This window comes from Podarcis vaucheri (assembly GCF_965113315.1).
Source record: "Podarcis vaucheri genome assembly, chromosome: 5".
Lineage (NCBI taxonomy): Eukaryota > Metazoa > Chordata > Lepidosauria > Squamata > Lacertidae > Podarcis > Podarcis vaucheri.
In genome coordinates this window covers 87356504-87377160 of record NC_138763.1, presented here as the reverse complement: position 1 = coordinate 87377160, position 20657 = coordinate 87356504, and the positions used below count along the sequence as shown (strand labels likewise).

At 44.1% G+C, this 20657-nt stretch overlaps 2 long non-coding RNA genes across 3 annotated transcripts in view; one reads left to right on the top strand and one right to left on the bottom strand.

The window, feature by feature from the left end:
• Nucleotides 1-20657, bottom strand: part of LOC309533635 — a 37915-nt gene that overhangs the window by 11621 nt on the left and 5637 nt on the right. The window contains exons 3-4 of one of the 2 annotated variants that reach the window (XR_014220362.1): nucleotides 3293-3418; nucleotides 812-931 (exon numbers count right to left, since the gene is read on the bottom strand). This is a non-coding gene — a long non-coding RNA (uncharacterized lncRNA). The remainder of the gene's footprint in view (nucleotides 1-811; nucleotides 932-3292; nucleotides 3419-20657) is intronic. The other variant, XR_014220363.1, reaches the window with a different exon arrangement.
• LOC309533656 lies at nucleotides 15534-19740 on the top strand. Its single transcript, XR_014220388.1, has 3 exons — nucleotides 15534-16402; nucleotides 17543-17930; nucleotides 19665-19740. It is a non-coding gene; the product is annotated as an uncharacterized lncRNA (long non-coding RNA).

Genomic DNA, 20657 nt, shown 5'->3' with positions numbered 1-20657 from the left:
CACAGCACTTTTGGGAAATTCCAAATGCCCATTGGCCCAAAAAGGTCAGTGACCCCTGGTTTAAGCAAAGCAAAATCCCCACAAGCCCAGGATGTCATGAGCAACTGCTGCTTGTTTCAAACCACATTCAAAAGTTTCAAGTTTCCTCCTTATGGGCGTGAAAAATCGGGGAAGTGTATGTAAATCCAAGACCAACCATGGTTTGTTCATACTGCAGCCAACCATGGTTTCTTGTTGCACGTGAATCAGGCCAGTGCCTTTCTTCCTATATACATAAAAGTGTAAGACTGTCGTCATGCTGCAGCTCATGTGGCTGCTGATAGGTGGCTATGCCAGCTCCAGTTAAATGCAGCTGCAGCAATGTTCAACAGAGGGGAGAGGCACTTCACAGAGCAATTTAGCAAGCTGCTCGGAGGAGCACCTCCCTGCTCCCTTAAAATGGGGGATTTGGGGTGAGTTATGAGGGGATAAGTGGAGGGGTGGGTGAGTAGTGAAAGAAAGGGATTTGTTCAGGTGTGGGGAAGGGCAGTTGGCAAGCAGGTTGAGGTAGGGGAGTCCATTAGAACCACAGCAGATGTTTGGTGCCACAAAATGAAATTCTGTTTGTGACAGGGATCAGACATTTTAAAAACATGTTCTCTGGGCCGGAGGCATGCAGTAGCTTTTAGGTGTCCAAAATGAGACTTCACGCCCTGTGATACACAAACATGCACCATGTTCTCTTGCCTCCTGTCAAACAGGCTTTTCAGGAGCATGGCAAACACCCATAAAGCCAAGAAACAATTGCCAATACTGGAATGAGCATACATACCACAGGCAGTTGTATCACCTGCAAGTTAGTCTGGAGAAAAAACAACCCCTCTTCTGCTTTCAGTCTCAGTTCTGTGATAGACCACTCGTCATGTGGGTTTCCTCCCTCCGTTCTCCGTATCTTGAAAAGAAGCGAGCTCATTTTAATCAATAACAAAGGCTAGACATTTTGTTGTTGAAAGCTACAGAACACAAAAACATGGGAGTTTTAATTAAAGGCTCTGCATGTCTTTAATTAATACTGTTTGCCAACAAGAATGTCTTATTGAGTGTAAATGGTGGATTTGTTGATGCTATAACTCAAGCCAAACCTTCCCCACAAAGAAGTCATGTTAGCAACTGTAATTTAACAGGGAACATGGAGTGCCATAACTAGACAGTTCTGGTTCAAATAATATGCCCCCTCTCCACCCCTGGGAACCCCTAAGGGTGAATTAAGAATGGCTGTTGATGTGAAAGGTTACTGCGGCTGAAATGACAAGTTCTCACTGTTCAGGAAGGCCACTGTTGTTGCTTGAAGGTGTGGTGCAAAAGTGTTGCTGCTCTCCAATGCTGCACACCAAATCTCTCCCCCCCCCCGCCCCGTTTCCCTGTCTCCCACCAGCAGTATGCAGGGGTTCAGTGTGCAAAACCACAGCAGCATGAGTGTGCCTGACCTGAGACCTTTTCTTCGACTCTGAGCAAGCTGGTATCTGATTATTTATCCAACATTTCAAACATGTGCCTAATTTTCCCCTGAAACAAACCGTGACCTCAGGTTTCGATAGGAAACTAAGCCACACTATGGCTTAGCTCCTAGCAGCACGACAGCAGCAAGAGCAAAGGAGCAGAGGCTGTTTGAGGGTAATTCAACCGGTGCAGCTTCAGTAATGCTGTAGAACAGTGTTTCCCAACCGGTGTTCCGCGGCACACTACTGTGCCGTGAGACATTGGCTGGTGTGCCGTGGGAGGGAGGCGGGCGAGTCGGGCGGTGAGAGGCGGCGGCGGCGAGGATCCGCGTTGAGCCGGGGGCGGCTCCGCGGTGGTGGTGCCGAGCGGCGGGGCAGCGCGTGCAAAAGGGAGGAGCGCGAGACAGCGGAGGAGGAGGAGGCCGGCATGTCCGGGCAGCAGCAGCAACAACAGCAGCAGCAACTCCCGGCGATGGCTCCTCAAGCCCTGCCGCCGCCCCCTCCTCCGCCCGCTATCACCGCCACCACCACAACAGCCGCCGCCGCCTCAGTTGCCGCCGTCCCTCAGTCCCTCGCTCTGCTGCCTCCTCCCACCCCCAAAGCTTGGAGGTTCCCCGGCAAGGGGGAGGGAAAAAACTTTCACTTTCGTGCGTCCCTCCCGGCGTGACGCTGCGCGCTGACGTCACGGGGCGGGGCTTTAATGGTGGTGTGCCGCGAGATTTTTTTTCAGTAAACAGGTGTGCCGTTGCCCAAAAAAGTTTGGGAAACACTGCTGTAGAAAGTCTACCACTGCAGAAAAGGAGCAAAGCACCTGCAGTTTTGACCTCTGCATCGGCACACTGCAAATTCACCTTCAGACCATAGTTAAGCTTAACTATGGTTTAAGGTGGCATGAGAATCAGGCCATTTAATGGGCCTGGCTTTTCAGCATGGGCAGGACTTACTTCTGAGTAAACACACAGAATATTTCTTTTTTTATTTAGTGGCATTGTGTCTTATTCGTTTGTTTGTTTGTTTGTTTGTTTGTGTCCCTCCATAATATCTAGCTCAGGAAGTTTTGTATTGTTCGCTTCCAGATTGGTTAAGCCAAAAACGTTTTGCTGCCTGTTCACTTCTCTCCTCTTAACACACGCACTCTCCAATCTCCGTAATTTTGAATATCCAGCATTTCCACATATACACTCCCAATGCTTCCTGATGTGATGTTCCAGGAGGCTGCTGCTTGAAATTAATTGCAACTAATTAAACAGGATACAGTTAGAAGGACAATTGGACAATGGTGCCCTGGAGATTGCTTCATTCCCAAAGGCATTAGCAGCTGGTACTTGCACTGGTTCAAGCCCACAGGAAGGTGCTATATATCATAATGTCATTTTACATTGTTATTTTTCTGAAAGCAGCAATTTCAAAGTCTCCAGTGAACCTTGAGCAACTTCACGCTAAAAAGAAAAATGTTACTGTTCAAGATCTGTGTATATATATATATATATATATATATATATATATTAAAGATCCAAAGGAATTGCCTGGCAAGACTGGTAGCATTAAATTTCTCCCATTATTTCCATGTAAAATGTAATGTTGTAGTAAAAGGCTAACAAAGCATTTAGGCTGCAACGGGGATCATTGATTTCTTTTTCTTTTTTTTCTTTTTTTTTTGTGTCTTTGTTCAAATGTGGTCTAGCACTCTCAAGAAAACCATACCGTGCAGCAAATTGCCTGTGGCACCTATTTACAGTAAATCAGTAGTGTCATCTTGGTTTCTGTTTGGGGGGTGGGGGGCTTTCAGTTGGCTAAAGCAAATGAATACTCACAATGCAGAGGAAGGGCTTTTTCATTCTTTTTTTTTTTTTTTTGAGTAACACACTGGAGATGTGGCATAAGGCTCAATTTCATGCTGGGATGAAGGCCAGGCATTTCAGGAATCATGAAAACGAGCCCTGTAACCAGTGCAAGCATGGAGCTAAAGAGCTTCTTTGATATGCTGCCTTGCTACTATAAGGAAAAGCATTGAGAGTACTAAAATTAGCTTTTGACCTACGTCCCAGAGCGACAAATCTCCATGGCCACACAACCCTTACTTAGCAAACTTTGCTCTAAAATTCCATACAATAGTCTATCTTGTGACTAGAATAGTTTGGAAGGATGGCCTGAAAATGCTCCTTGACAGGCTACTTTTAGATGACAGGAAGGGTTTGAAAGAGGAACTGACTCTAGGATCCGTGACTGAACTTGATACTGTGATAGCAGAGTTTTCCCATGGAAAATGGCTTCTTTAGTAATGTCAGGATCAGGACCCTCAAGGTCAGGAGTAAGCAAGCTGACAGCCATGTGGGAGGCTGGATTCATATGGTGTCATTGAAAACAGTCAATGGTTCAGTTATCAGAGTGACAATCAGGGCATACCCCCCCCAACATTTCTCCAGTGAAAATAGGGGTGTCCTCTTCCATCATACGGGACGTGGGTGATGCTGTGGGTTAAACCACAGAGCCTAGGGCTTGCCGATCAGAAGGTCGGCGGTTCGAATCCCCGCGATGGGGTGAGCTCCCGTTGCTCGGTCCCTGCACCTGCCAACCTAGCAGTTCGAAAGCACGTCAAAGTGCAAGTAGATAAATAGGTACCACTCCGGCGGGAAGGTAAATGGTGTTTCCGTGCGCTGCTCTGGGCCAGAAGCGGCTTAGTCATGCTGGCCACATGACCCGGAAGCTGTATGCCGGCTCCCTCGGCCAATAAAGCGAGATGAGCGCCGCAACCCCAGAGTCGGTCACGACTGGACCTAATGGTTAGGGGTCCCTTTACCTTTACCTTATTCCATCATAAAATTAGTAATAATAATTTCATTATTTATTCCCCCCCCCGACTGTGTTGCCCCAGCTGCTCTGGGTAGCTTACAACATATATATAAATATAATAAAACATTGAACAACTTCAGATGCCTTCAGATGTCTTCTAAAGGTTGTATTTACCTCCTTGGCTTGGAGGTCTTATAATGCCATACCCTCCAACATTTCTCTGATGAAAACAGGGACTTCCTAAGGAAAAGCGGGACATTCTGGGATCAAATCAGAAACTGATATGGCTTCTGTAAATCCAGGACTGTCCCTGGAAAACAGGGACACTTGGAGGGTCTGTTAGGGTGACAATTGGCCAGAGGCAAGAACCGTAGTCCAGGCAAGCAGCCATTCAGGTTTCAAAGTGCCCCCAGTGCTCAGTCTATTGATGGGTCTTGCAATGCTGCCTAAAAGGCACCAATCGACCTGCAAGTTCTTCCACCAGTATGGAGGTATAGGAGGACTGGCGCTGGAGCCTGGGCTTCAAGAGCCCCACTTTGGCACATCAGGAGGTCATTGTGTCAGTTCCAGAGCATGAACAAGTAAGGAGCTTGTGCTGGTGAAGATTAGCGTGTGCTCCACAGCACTCTGTAGAAGGAGGAATCGGCATGAATTCAGAAAATGGCATTCTCTCGCCAGCAGAAGTTAGGCCGTTGAAGATGTATTGAGGACACCTCCTGCATTTTGGCAGCTGCGGCAAACCCCAAAATGGTGCCCCCCACCAAGGAAGAAGGGGTAAGGAACAAAGGGAGAAGAAAGGTTGACATCAGGATCTGCTGCCTCTGGGGACCCTGCCGCCTGAGGCAGTCATCTCACCATGCCTCATGTATGGTCCAGCCCTGATTGAGGAGCATATGAAACTGTCATAAGCAGAGTCAGTTCATGGATCCATTTAGTTCTGTTCTGTACATTGTGTCCAGGGTCTTTCTTAGCCCTGCCTAGAGATGCTGGATCTCGAATCTGGGACTTGAGCTTATGGCCTATGCTGCCAACTTCTACTTCTTCTATTTCTATTTCTCTCTCTCTCTCTCTAAAAAAGCCCTTCCCCCTCATGCTACCTTTTGCATTATGGCTTCTTGCACATGAAACAGAGCCGTCATTGAAATGACATCACCATGCTAAGTCCTCCCCTCTCTCATGTCAGGCATAAGGTTTTTCAACATCAGCACCTTGTGTGTTTCCCTGCCCATAAATGGCTGCTTTGGGGCAAGGGTGGATTGGAGAAATGGATGGTGTGATGGAACCACAGAGCTCATTAAGTGACACTCTGCGTCAGGGTGTGAGGAAGAGAATTTGGCATGGCATTGCCATATCTGGCAATGGCTTCATGTCTTGTCTAATCTGTACTTCACGTGCTTTACAGAGATTCCGGTGTGGCTTTTTTCATACATTGCTCCGAGAAACACATCTGCATTCCTTATTGATTTTTGTGTCACATGTGATGCTGTGAGAACCTGGAAGAAAAATCAAACGTGCAACCCAGCCAACGGTGGTCTTTGCATTTGCTTTAGGAACTTATTTAAAACAAAGCCAATTTAAGCCTCGTGTGTGGAAATGACCTAAGTCAGAGGGAATAGTATGCAGGCTGTCATTCCCCATTGCAGCAATTACAGGATTAAAGCAATCAGGAATAATTGATAAAGCTTAGGAAATGACCTTGGTTAGCCTATTGATGCACTCACAAAGAATGCCAAATCACAAAGAATGTCAAAGCGCATCATGATTAAGGTTGCCAGTTAGCAACACAGAGAATCTGAGTGTCTCTTCAGCAACTTTGAGACCGCCAAAGGCAAGACACAAATAATGGCATTTATTATTATTATTTTATTTATTGCCTCTGTAACCCCACTCTTTAGCATGCAATCGGCATGGGTTTAGCGCAGATTGCAGGGATCAGGTACACTTATTCTGTGCCCCTGACATTCACAAATCCCACCCTATAGAATCACAACCTTAGTCAGGTCTGGAAGGAAGATGGTTCAATACTTGGGAAGCAGACAGACACTAAGAATGTTCTCCTCGTGTGAGTTCATAGAACAGAATATGCTCTTATGCTGCATTCATTGATTTTCTTTTTCAGTCACTTGTAATAAGCCTGCTGCTTCTTTGACTTTATTATGTCAGCCAGGTGAGTACTTTTTCAGGGGATTTGAAAGGTCTCCTTTCACAACTTCTAACACATTTTGGCCAACTTTGAAAACCAGCAGTTCAATTAGTAAAATTACTTGTGGCTGCATGTTGAGAACTGGTATCTTTGAACAGTGGCGTAGCGTGGGGGTGCAGGGGGGGCCGGCCGCACCGGGCGCAACATCGGGGGGGGGCACGCTCGCACTCGCAGCTCTCTGCCCCTACCTGGCTCACTCACTCTAGGGGGCGCAAATTACTTGCCTTGCCCCGGGTGCTGACAACCCACGCTACGCCACTGTCTTTGAATGCTCCCCCAACAAAACCATATCCTCCAACACTTCTCCCATGAAAATAGGGACATCCTATTCCATCATATAATCATAACCAGAATAATTTCATTATTTATACCCCACCCGTCTGACTGGGTTGCCCCAGTCACTCTCGGCGGCTTCCAACATATATAAAAACATAGCAAAACATGAAACATCTAAAAATTTCCCTATGCCTTCAGATGTCTTCTAAAGGTTGTATAGTTACTTACCTCCTTGACTTGAGGGGGGGGGGTCACATAACTCCAGACCCTCCAACATTTCTCTGATGAAAATAGGGACATCCTGAGGAAAAGCGGGACATTCTGGGATCAAATCAGAAACCGGGAAGGTTTCTGTAAATCTGGGGCTGTCCCTGGAAAATAGGGACACTTGGAGGCTCTGCAAAACAAATAACAGTCCCAGGGCATAGAATGGTAGCACACCAAGGAGAACAATTTGCTCTGGCTATTTTTGCATCTTGATTTGTGGAGGAATCACTAAACGTGCAATTCTGATTCTCTCCCCTCCCCCACAGCCTGAAGTAGTACCATTCATAGATAATTGTAACATGGTTATGTTGATTGCATAAAGCATGTTCTAATTTAAACAAACCGAGCCCTGTAACACATTTCTCCCTCTCTTTCTCACTTTCCTTCCCTCCTTCACCGCATCCAATAAATTCACGCCGGTGTTCTGCCAATTCTCCGCTCATTTGTTTCCTAACCCTGGGTTCTGTTTCTCCCCCTCCATCATCAAACAACTTTCAGGGAGAATGACAGGAGCACACAATATTACGTCTTAATATTCACATAATAATCTAAATAAAATGTGCTGAGTCTCCAGGTACTGTACTTTGCCCACGTTAATGGCATACTTCATTTTATGTACATGAAACAAATTTACAGTAAATGAAAAAGCTTTTATGTGGCACCAATTAAGAGAGAGTGCACTCGTTGGAGCCTTAGCATTTACTTCAAGTGAAAGATACCTTCCGCATAAAAATATAGCCAGAAGCCCTTTTTCGACAACTAACGGCTTGAGATGACACTTTCGGTGGAACAGAAGTGTATGGCAGAGCCCTTTCTACCAGGAGCAGGAGCTCCTGGGATCAAGCCCAGTGTGCCTTGTAGGATTAAATCAAAATGCAGCAGAAAAGGCTTGATGGGGAAAGACCCAGTGGTTTTTGTGTGTGCAGAGTACTGATACCTCCTCTTTTTTGCTGCCCATGACAGCCATCTTGTGCTGGCACCCCTTTATCAAGACACCTCCTATTTTTACCAAAAAAAGAGAAAGAACCCCGCTAGAAAGTCCTTTCTTTCTTTTTTAATACCCCCCAAAAGTTTTGAAAACTAACAACGCTTTGAAAATTAGAGTTGCCACTCAGACAAAATGTTATTGCTCTAACCAATTTCCTACTGGATTAGAGGAAGAAATTGGATTTTGGGGGTGGCGGTGGGCAGACTCCAGCATAGCCATTCTTGTTAAGAATGCATGTAAATGAAGTGTAATACTGAATTTATCTATTTAGTTATTTTTATTAGATTTATATCGGTCCAGTATATCTGAAGGAGCAACTCCATCCCCATCGTTCTACCCGGACACTGAGGTCCAGCGCCGAGGGCCTTCTGGCGGATCCCTAACTGCGAGAAGCCAAGTTACAGGGAACCAGGCAGAGGGCCTTCTCGGTAGTGGCGCCCTCCCTGTGGAACACCCTCCCACCAGATGTCAAAGAGAAGAACAACTACCAGACTTTTAGAAGACATCTGAAGGCAGCCCTGTTTAGGGAAGCTTTTAATGTTTGATGTATTACAGTATTTTAATATTTTTTTGGAAGCCGCCCAGAGTGGGTGGGGTATAAATAAATTATTATTATTATTATTATTATTATTATTATTATTATTATTATTTTCCACCCTTCATCACCAGATCTCAGGGCGGTCGTTTACAAATATTAGAAATCTGGAGAGAAATCCAGGATTTTACTGTGACTGCAATTGGGCACCAGTGGATCCACCCCTATCCTGCCCACAGGGGCAGAGGAGGCCACAATCTTCCTAGCTCAGGCATCATTTTGCATTAAATGGTTTGGGCCAGCATTACAGATACAGAAACAGAAACAGATACACACATACACATACACATACACATACACATACACATACAGATACAGATACAGATACAGATACAGATACAGATACAGATACAGATACAGTGCCTCTTCTCAGGGAGCTCTGAGAACTGTAGCTCTGTGAGGAGGAAAGGGTATCCTAACACCTCTAAGCATTTTTAACAAACTTCACTTCCCATGATTACTTGGGGGGTGCCATGATTGTTTAAAGTGGCATGGTACTGCCATTAATGTATAGTGTAGTTGCCCATTATCAGAGCTCAAGGAAACATTCTAGACAGACAGATATACTCTGAAAGGTTGCAAGGCAGGACCAGTGAGGGCTGTGGCTTTGGGAAATACTCAAAGGCCGGATAGAGATGTATGGAGGGCCACATTTCACCCCCTGAGCCTGTAGTTCCCCACCCCTTGTACCTTTTACTATTTAAGAGCTTTTGTATGAGGTCTGTGGTCTGTTGGGAGCAGATAGGGAGGTATGACTACCCCAGAATAAATTTTTGGTTGTGGCAAACAGCTCACTGGACATATAAAACCACTGTGTTGGAGCAAGGAAAGGAGGAAAGTTAATGATAGGAATTATTAGGAAAGGGACTGAGGATACAGCAAGCATCGTTGTGCTGCATTTAAGTCTATGGCACAGCCACATTTGGTACATGACATATAGTTCAGGTCATCTCATCTTGGAAAGGATATAAAAGAGCCAGGAAAGTTGCAGAAAAGGGCAGGCGACATGATTAAGGGGTTGGAGAAGCTTCCCCAATGAGAAGAAGCTGAAACACCTTTAAACTGAATTAAACTGCTTTATAGTTCAAGGAAGGAAGGCATGATAGAGGATATGAAAGGTGTCGAAAGAGGATAATTTTTTTCCTTTTCCTCTCTCATCATAATAGGCAAGAGTTCATCTAATGTAGCTGATTGGCCAGTGGCTCGGGACAGACAACAGGAGGTTCTACACAACACAGCACTGAATTAACATATGGAATTTTGAGTGACTTTTGCAGCTGTTGTTAAAGTTGCAAAGCAATGAAACACGGGACGCAGAAATGGAAGAATTTCTGGAACAACAATGGGATATGAGCTCCACCCAAGGCATGACATATAACAGCACCAACCAGGGTAAAGAAAGACATAAGGACAGGAAAAAATACCATGGACAGAATAATTGCCCCACAGAGGAAGAACTAGGATATGATTTGAGTTCCTCACTTGTAGTTTTATAAACCATTTAATGTGTCAACGAGAACAGAAGTTATTAATATTGCAGTTGTTGTATAAAGGATTATTATTGTGACCAGAATGTAATGGAAATTAATAAGATTTTGGAATGCAGAAAGCATCAAAGCATCAAATCTAGCATGCCACTTTATCTAAATTATATAATCTGATATTTGAACGATTGGTATTAATAATTGTATTATAAACTGGTATTGTTATAATGAGGCTATTATGGGACTGTAATTGAAAACTAATAAGAAATTATTGTGAATTAACATATGGAATTCACGACCATGTGGTTTGGTGATAGTTACTAGCTTAGGACAATAAAACAAACTGAAAGAGGTTGTCTTTCAATGACCATTTACTATAACAGTTAATTGGATCCTCTATGTCCAGGAGCAGATATATTTGAAAGTCCGATGCTGGTGGACAATCAATGGGTTGTAGCCAATGTAGCAAGTAACACATTCTGTCAGTGCAAGGATTTCTGCTTGTGCAACGGAACTTCTCCCCCTCCTGCTCTCACGCCCCCCCCCCAATTATCTATTCTGAGATTTCCAGAGTAGATTTTGGGATGGTGCATATGGGAAGTGGAGAGTTGGGGAGGGGGGAGCTCCATTGCAAAAGCAGAAATCCTTGTGTTGGCAGAACACATAAAGTCCAATGGGTTGGCCACCATCTTCATCCTTTGCATATGAGCATGAAGAGGCATATGGCTGGCAGAGTGCAGAATTGGATAGGCTTTGGTCTGATCCAAGGCAATTCTGCTGCTCTTATGAACCACTGAAAGTTCATTGTTCAGGCTTCAAACAGTTCCCTACAATGTTAGGAAGAAGGTTAGAATAGAATAGAATAGAATAGAATAGAACGGAACAAAACGGAACGGAACAGAACAGAACAGAACAGAACAGAACAGAATCCTTCTCCCAGCTTTCTATGTGCAGGAGAGCATTGAATCAATTGTGCCACCATCTTCAGTGGTACAACACCGTCACATGAACATCACCTTCATGAGAAATAGGCCTCAGCTCTACAGAATTCAGAAATGGCATCTGATGGTCTTTCCAGATGACAACAACAGCATCCCATTTTTCTCTCTCCACAGCCTTAGGGTTAATCCACAGTTGTATCAAATCACTCTACTCAGTCATGCGAGTGCACGATCATATGGAGAATGCTTAGCATGAACAGCGCTGCAAACATGAAAAGCTGGCAACGACCTTCATGAACACAGCTGCCAGGGGAGCGGCAGCCATGAGCCCAAAACAGCCTGCCCACGCTTTCATGTGTGAGATCATGAAAGATCACACTTTTGATCACATGCCAGCAAATTCAGGCTGTGCAGTTATAGTTGACTGGGAGGTCCTCCTGCAGAACAAGCCCACTTCCTCAAAATATCTGAGTTTTTGCTATAAGGAAAGTCATGGGTAGATGCACTGGGATAACACTTGGTTTGGTGCAACATCTCCCTCACTTCCCGAAAGCAAATCAGAACAAGTGCTCATTGGGTAGCCAATGTCATCTAATCTCCCTGCACACAAATCAGGACAAATGGCCAATAAACAGATTGTCTGGTCTGGAAGCACCCTAAATCTGCAAATAGGAGGAAATACAGTGTGCCAAATACCTCCTTTAACGACCCTTCAGCTCATCAGCATGATAAGCAAAAGGCAAAAGACAGTGGGAGCAAAGTCAAGAAGAAAGTTCTCCTGCAAAAGACAGCAATGTATAGTGATTAGAGCCTGTGCCCCTCCAGTTACGGTTGACCTCCAACTGCAATGGTGGCAAAGCATGTGCTGGTACTCCCAGAGTCCGGGTGGAACGTATTTTCTTCCCAGTGACTAGGACTACTGGTCCCAGAATCTACAGCTAGAAACTCGCACTCTGTGCATCATTTCTGCCAGAATCAGCACATGATTGGAGGGGGTGAGTGGGCAAGACGGCCTAGCCATCCCTCTACTGCAAGTTTGCCTCCACCCCTGAAAATGCCCCCCTGCCAGATGCATAGCCTGGTTCTCACATGAGCCATGTAGTCATCTACCTTTGCACATCATGGCAGGGAGGAATTTAACCAAATGCTCTCGTTCTTAGAAGCATTATGTCTGTTCTCCCCACCCTCTCCTATTTCATGTGTGTATCACCTATTCCCCCAGCAAAACAGAAATATAGATTATGATAGACGCAATATTAACGATGGCTACTGTTTCTATAAAGGAAAGGTGTTTTTTTAAAAAATAAAAATAAAAAATCACTAAGTCTCAGGAGAGAAGAATAAGCCATTAATGAATTAGTACATTAGCAAGGGTAATGTTTGCACTAAGTTGATAAATGCTGTCTCCATAAATCACTTCGATCTATCTTTCCTTGTCTCGGCTCAGACCACTTGCAATTTGCAAAGGTTGTAGACTTTTTCTCTCTCTTTTTTGCACACACTTAGTCAATGACTGGCAACACAACTGTGGCCACTGCAGTCATTCACGTTGTCATTCAGAAGCCCTTGTTAATGTGCTTGCCAATGAAATTCTGTGCTTGTTTAGAGGATGTAGTGTTCCAGATAATAGACCCACCCTGCCCCCAATAAGGTCAGCTTTCTGATAAATAAGTTTTTCATTGTGCAGCAACAAGGCAATACCCAAACCAACATACGTTATGGCTGCCAACTAATTAAAGAAGTTCTCTGTGCAAGTCCTATCGCACCCTAATGCTTTATTGCTGCAGAAATTTACACTTTTCTGGCCCATGGTCTCAAAGTAGCTTGCATGTGACTGAATTTATCTATATGCATACAGACATACACAGAAGGCGGTTGTATGGACAGCACACTATGTAACATACAAATGTGGTTTATCCAGCTTTTCTTTAAATTTAGTAGAAGAAGAAGAAGAGGAGTTTGGATTTGATATCCCGCCTTTCACTCCCTTTAAGGAGTCTCAAAGCGGCTAACATTCTCCTTTCCCTTCCTCCCCCACAACAAACACTCTGTGAGGTGAGTGGGGCTGAGAGACTTCAAAGAAGTGTGACTGGCCCAAGGTCACCCAGCAGCTGCATGTGGAGGAGCGGAGACGCGAACCCGGTTCCCCAGATTAGGAGACTACCGCTCTTAACCACTACTCCACACTGGATGATGCTGTGATCAGGCTAAACATCCTTCTCCTTAGACAACTGGCCAGGTATCTCTGGAAATACATACAGAAACAGCGTGATAAAGTGATTAGAGCTGGGAAGACTCAGGTTAAAATCCCCACTCAGTTGTGAAGCTCAAAAGCAACCTTAAACCACACACCTCCTTTCAGCCTTACCTACCGTACAGGTTATTGTGATGACAAAATAGAGGAGACCATGTACACTGCCTTGGACTGGAGAAACTGGAGAAAAGGTTCATTCTGCAAGGGAGGGCCTCCTGCAGGTGCCATCATAACAGGAGCTGCATTCTGCACAATGTAGGAATGAGGTCTTTAGTTGTTGGAATGAATCCACGACAGACGAGAGGCAGGTGTCACATGAGGCGTCTGCCAGGGCGGACCCCGGGAGCCTCTTTTATTGAATATTACAAACATTGCCACAGGTGGGCCTGTGGCTGATTGGTTGATACATACACAAAGAAACTTGTTGCTGATTGGTTAACATAAGTACAAGGCGGGGATTACATGTGAGAGGTGGGAATTACATATGATCATTTATCACTAATAGATTAAAGGCTGAGAAACGGAGCTGGAACTTTATTAATAGTCTTACAATATATTACATAAATATATGATACATCTCATAAAGTAAATTGAAGTTTCAATCATATACACACAAAAAGAAAAGAAAAACATATACTTTATCTTTTCTTACCTATACTGTATATAAACCTTGAACTTCTGCTGTATTTATGTTACCTTTTATGCAATTATTAACAAAAATCCTTATCAAAAATTATTAACAAAAAATATCCTAAGGACTTTGGACTGTCAATTCCCGCTGTATAATTTTATTTTGATAGTGAATGTACCTACCATTATTACTCTATTCTTTATATAATCTCTAATACATTCCTACAACAATTCGTACCATTGTTCTTATTTCTCATATGTTTCTTTATCCAAGGTCAGTGCTGCCATAGACAATAAACCACTGGCATATTTTCGCACATATCTCTTATATTTGTCCCATTTTCCCCCAAATTCTTGTCTTGAATTACCCCTTAAACTGTTGGTCAATTGTGCTGTTTCCACATATTCTTATAGCTTATTCTGCCACTCCATTAAAGTCGGAACATTTTCCCCTTTCCAATTTTTTGCTACCAGTGTTCGGACCTCTTAAGTTTTTTGGGATATCTTTACCAACAATGCTTAGCAGAAACGCTTCTGGTTTTTTTTAAAAAAAAATGTTATTCCAAAGTTATTCTGTCCAAGTCTGTTATCTTCTGGACTCCTGCTGAAAGCCTTCCTCTTTCAACAAGCCTTGAGATTTGACCCAGTCCACATGTGTCCTGGAATTATTTTTAAGGCTTTTTTATTATTTTATCACTTGTTAGTTGCTGCCCTGGGCTCCTTTGGGAGGAAGGGTGGGGTACAAATTTAATAAATAAACATAATTCTAAGAAATCAATGCTTTTAATGTCATACATATACATATATACATAGGATGGGATCCCAATCACGCAGCACTTACATTAGTGCTTTGTTCATATACCGTATTTTTCGCTCTATAAGGCGCACTTTTTCCCCTCCTAAAAAGTAAGGGGAAGTGTGTGTGCATCTTATGGAGCAAATGCAGGCTGCACAGCTATTGCTGAAGCCAGAACAGCGAGAGGAATCGCTGTGCAGCAATCCCTCTTGCTGTTCTGGCTTCAGGGATAGCCGCGCAAAGCCTCTTCAACAACATTTGATTCAGAATATATTTTTTCTTGTTTTCCTCCTCTAACAACTAGGTGCATCTAATGGTCGGGTGTGTCTTATAGAGTGAAAAATATGGTAAGTAAACACTCAAAGCTACTTCTACATTTAACAGCAATCAAGTTCACAATCCTCTCGCACAAGGATAGCCAATTGGCAGGCCGCATACTGGATCCAGCCCACAAAGCAATTTTATCTGTTCCCCAACAGCACGGCCAATAAAAAAGTTAGCCCATAACTCCACACGCCAGAAAGAATAAATGCTATGTGGAGTTCAAGCCGCCTAATGAAAGGGACTATATGCCAAGCTAAACTTGTCCAACTGGTTTGACCCACTCCAGCAATCTACTTTTACCCCTGGCAAGGGTGGGTGTAATTAATTACAATATCTCATCATAATCTCATTATAGCTCATCATGTCTCATTGTAATATAGAATACTTCACATTTCAGAATTATTATTTTTTTTTTATAAAAAAACACCTTTTAATGCAGCGTCTCTCTTGGGGTTTGGTATGCATTCTGTGCCTTAAGACATATATGCTGTAAGTGGCAAACTCTAGAGTATTATTTTATTTATTGCATTTATATCTCACCTTTTTCTTCAAGGAGCTCATGGTGGCATACATGGTTCTTTCTCCTCCACATTTAATCCCCACCACAATCCAGTGATGTAGGTTAGGCTAAGAGGCAGTGACTGGCTCAACATCTCCCTGTAGGTTTAATGGCTGAATGGGGATTTGAACCCTGGTCTCCCAAGTCCTAGTCTGGCACTCTACCCACTACTGCAGGTGTTTCAGACTATATCTCCCATTGGCTTTAGCCAGTATTTAGCCAGGGAAATTGGGGGGGCGGGCTCCAAAGTATCTGCAGGGCATCAGGTCATGTGGGATGCTGCTACAGGGCCTGGCAGTTGGCTTAACAGGTACATTTCTGGACCACGGACCAATGAATGTAGAAATGGAATGGCTTCAAGCTGGTCCTACCTGCCCAGAGAAGCAGAAATCATCATGAAACAGCATATCCATAACCAGGAACTGTATACGCCAGTATCATTAGCATAACAGCAGGTGAGGATGGAGTCGTTTCACAGTGAGTGCCATTGTTGCATCATGCCGACATCACAGGCAAAGCCTTGCTATGAAAGAAAAGATGGAAGGAGACCTGAAGGTGGGAAGACTACAGTGGTGGGATGCTGTTGGCCCATGGCATTCTGCAAGAAAAAGCGTCCTCAACCAAGCCCAGATTGTTTGACAGGATGGGGGGGGGGCTTGAAGAAACCACCAGGATCAAATCATCACAACCTGAACCAATCTAGTGATTTGTGTGCACCAACAAGTGATACGTATTTGTTAGAACTACAGAGTTTCTTCTGACTACTCAACCAGATCTATAAAGATGTTACGCGGTAACAGGCCATGCAAACAAGGTCAGCATTTAGGGGATTTGTCTGGTGAATTGAGAGCCTTTCCCTGCATCAGCACCCCCCACCTTGTCACCCCCCACCTTATCAGCAGTCAAGCCTTTTTTTGCTGAGGCTTCTGTAGTTTGTGGGTTGCAGTTCCAATTTTGCAGCCCTGCTGATAGCCACCTTTAAGGGCAGGCGAAAGGGCACTCTGCTTAGCACAATGCATAATGGAAACAAGTCACAATGTAAGCACATGTTTCCTTTGCTCTTTCTCTTTCTGCCCTGAGAACTAACTGGTAGAAAGGTAGTGTGCAAGGCATATCAAATAACTGAAGGCTGTCATTTTCAGTGGCCTCCCCAGGAAGATAGTTGTGCGTGTTCCAGCCCAGACTCTAGAGAGAGGATTCACACATTCATTTTAAGTAACTGCCAGTCCGTGGTGAGCCTACTGTCTCTTGCTTGGCTACCCATTGTTGATCAACTGCCTGAATCAATGCAGCATCATTCTTTCATGTGCTCAGGCAGTAACTGTACTCGTCCCTTGGCTATAGGGTGCACATCCACCTTGCTTATTCCCTTGTCCACAGCTTTGGGCAGCGAGCGGTAAGCCCAGGAATATGGCAACCTTCGTGCCTTCATGGAAAACTTATCCCCAAAGGCTGCCAGAGAGTCTGTTGCTCCTCTGCATTCAGCTTTGGAAGTCTTGGTTGGTCAACAGAGACAGAACTGTTGTAGACTGCCAGGAAAAGAGCAAAGCTGCAGAAGGACTATGCAGCTCTTGTTGCTCATTTTGTACAAGATTGTAGTTCTACAAGAATTTGTTTAGCCTAGCCTCTTAACAATCCTATGGTCATTTTCATCAGAGGAAACTAAGGCAGGGAGGTAGCTCTTTGCCAAGTGGCTGAAAATCTACGTTTTCCTGAAAATATGCTTCAGTGGCATGCTGATCACTGGGCTGTTTTGTGTCAGCTTCTTCAAATGCTCTGGTTTGCGGTCATTGTATCTCCAGGCCCATTAGGCAGCCACTCAGATACTGGGGTTGGGAAAGATCTCTCTGCTTTTGGCCTCAGAGAGCCACACTGCTAGTCAAAGTGGACAAAATTGGGCTAGATGGAACTATGGTCTAATTCAGTGTACAAATCCCTTCTTGTTCCTTGCCAGGGAATATTCATGCCTGCTATTTAGGAGTGCAGTTGAACTCAAGCATCTGTCAAAGAAACATCTGCCTTGCCTGGGAGCTGGTTTTACAGAGGCTGCCTTTCTTACGTGATCCTGGCTACCTCTTGCTTGCTGCAGGGGCAACTCCTAGTCCCCTCTAGGAACTTTAAGGCCCAGCAAGCTCACAGCCCAGCCAGAAGAGGACACCAGGGGGCGTTTAGTTCCCATGCAACTCAAGCTCTCCAGTAGCTTCCAATTTACAGAATATTTGTGGCTCAGTACTCAACACATTGAGTGGGTTGACTTCCCCCCTCAGAATAACTAACAGTGCAATCCTGAATGTGTCTATACAGAAGAAATTCCCATGGTCTTCAATAAGGCTTACTCCCAGGTAAGTGCATATAGGGTTGCAAACTAAGGGTGCTTCCAGACTGTTGCTATTTTGGGGGGGAGATTCAATCACATGCCAGCAAATTCTGGCTGTGCAATTATAGTTGACTGGGAGGTCCTCTTGCAGAACAAGCCCACTTCCTCAAAAGATCTGACTTTTTGCCATAAGGAAAGTCATGGGTAGATGCACTGGGATAACACTTGGTTTGGTGCAACATCTCCCTCACTTCCCACAAGTAAATCAGAACAAGTGCTCATTGAGTAGCCAATGTCATCTAATCTCCCTGCACACAAATCAGGACAAATGGCCAATAAACAGATTGTCTGGTCTGGAAGCACCCTAAATCTGCAAATAGGATACCGTGTGCCAAATACTTCCTTTAACTACCCTCCAGCTCATCAGCATGATAAGCAAAAGACAGTGGGAGCACAGTCAAGCAGAAAGTTATTCTGCAGAAGACAGCAAAGTACCGTATTTTTCGCTCTATAAGACGCACCAGACCATAAGACGCACCTAGTTTTTGGAGGAGGAAAACAAGCAAAAAAATATTCTGAATCTCAGAAGCCAGAACAACAAGAGGGATTGCTGCACAGCGATCCCTCTTGCTGTTCTGGCTTCTGGGATAGCTGCGCAGCCTGCATTTGCTCCATAAGACGCACACACATTTCCCCTTACTTTTTAGGAGGGAAAAAGTGAGTCTTATAGAGCAAAAAATACGGTATAGTGGTTGTGCCCCTCCAGTTATGGTTGGCCTCCAACTGCCATCATCCCCAGTCAGCTTAGCCAATGGTTTCAGAATGGTGGGAGTTGTAGTCCAGCAACATCACGGGGGGGGGGGTGTCCGGAAGGCTCCCCAACCCATATAGAATCTTAGTATCATAGAGCTGGAAGAGACCCCATGGGTCATCAAGTCCAACCCCCTGCATTGCAGGAATCTCAGCTAAAGCATCCATGACAGGTTGGCCACCCAACCTCTGCTTAAAAACCTCCAAAGCATTGGACTAGGAGCAGATTGATCATGCTAGTTTAATCCCCACTCAGCTAAGAAGCTCACTGGTTGACACTGGGCCACTCACAAGCTTTCAGTCTAACCTACTTCACAGGCTTGTTGTGTGAATACAATGAAGAGGTGGCGAGAACCTTGTAATGCTGCCCTGATCTCCTTGGAGGAGGGGCAGGATGGAGACGTAACTTCTAATAACAGAGATGTTTTAGAAGCTACATTGAAATGAACAGGAACCGTGCAAGAGCTGTTGTAGCACAGCTTGTGTTCCTTTCAATGGGGTTTGTGCTGGGCTGTACCCAAAAGTGTGTTTCGCCTCCCTTTTTCTGTGAATGCAGACTGCGCACAGGGTGGGGGAGAAATCTGCAATAGTGACAGGATTTTTAATGGCGCCTCACCTTAAATGCATTTTAAAATATGTAAATCAATAAAAAAATTATTTGTAATAGCTGCGCTAAGAGTACTGGTTAGCCTTGCCGCGGAATGAATTGCAGGCTCCAGGCTCGATTACCATACATCGTGGGAGCTGTAGTTAGGATTAATCTGTCAAAAGGGATGGTTTAGTGTTGATGAATATGACATGTGACCATTAATGATGTTGATTTTATCTCCTGAGATTAGCAAGATTTACTTCAGATGGATAATAATGTCATTTGCTTGATGCGGTAGATCTGTTTACGAGCTGATTAAATTGTGAGGCCTTGCTTCATTTCATGCTATTTGCTTTACAGCTTCATCACGGCAATCACAAAAGCTGTGGAAATGTCCCACATCCCATGTCACAATAAATCATTGTTTAAGATTGCAGCTATGCATTTAGCAGTTCAGTTTTCCATAGGCCGCACATTCCTTAATGAATATGTAATTGGGAACACATTAAAAAAAGATTTTTGGGGAGCATACGGCTTTAGAAAGGTAGTAGCATTGCGGAGGCTGCGGGGAATCAGCCCTCTATCTTTTAATTGAGATTAAGGAAGCATTTGAGTAATTAGCTGTAACAAATTGCCTTATTATTTAGACAGCAAAATAAACGGTTGTGTTTTTTTTATTTAAAAAAAATTCCATGTGTGGCAAGAATTATTATCATAAATCAATGCAAAAGTGACAGCCGAACTACGATGAAGGAGGCTTGCAAGCAAAGTATATTTTCTGCCTACTTACTTTTTGCATTTCAGTAAAAAGTATCAGAAGCCCACTTTAAAAAGAGTAGAGTGCTTTCTCCCCAGAGGCTGGAGGTTGTGGGAATGCCCACAGTGCCACTGGAAATCACTGGGCCAATAACAGTAATATATATAAGAGCATTGCAGTATGAGAACAGCCCCAATTTACGTATTTGCTGGGGGGGAAAGGACTTGCGTACTACAATTTCATTAAAAAGTATCAAAACGGTTAACAACAATTAAATAAATACACACAGTGAAAACGACACAAACGTTTGAAAACCTATCAGATGGACTCAAACCACAAGTCAGTTCTCGTACTCAGTGTTCAGGAGCTTATGAGAAGGATATCTGAAGATCCTGGAATAAGACCATAGCTCACTGCTAGAGCAAATGTTTTGCATGCAGAAGATCCCAGATCCAATCCATAATAAAGGGGGGGGGATTCCTGCCTGAATCCCTGGAGAGCCTCTACCAGTCCAATGATCTGTCAAGTCCCTTGTCCATCTCTTGCTATTTGCCCTGATCTGCTGGTGTTCAGAGATATATTCATATAGAGATATT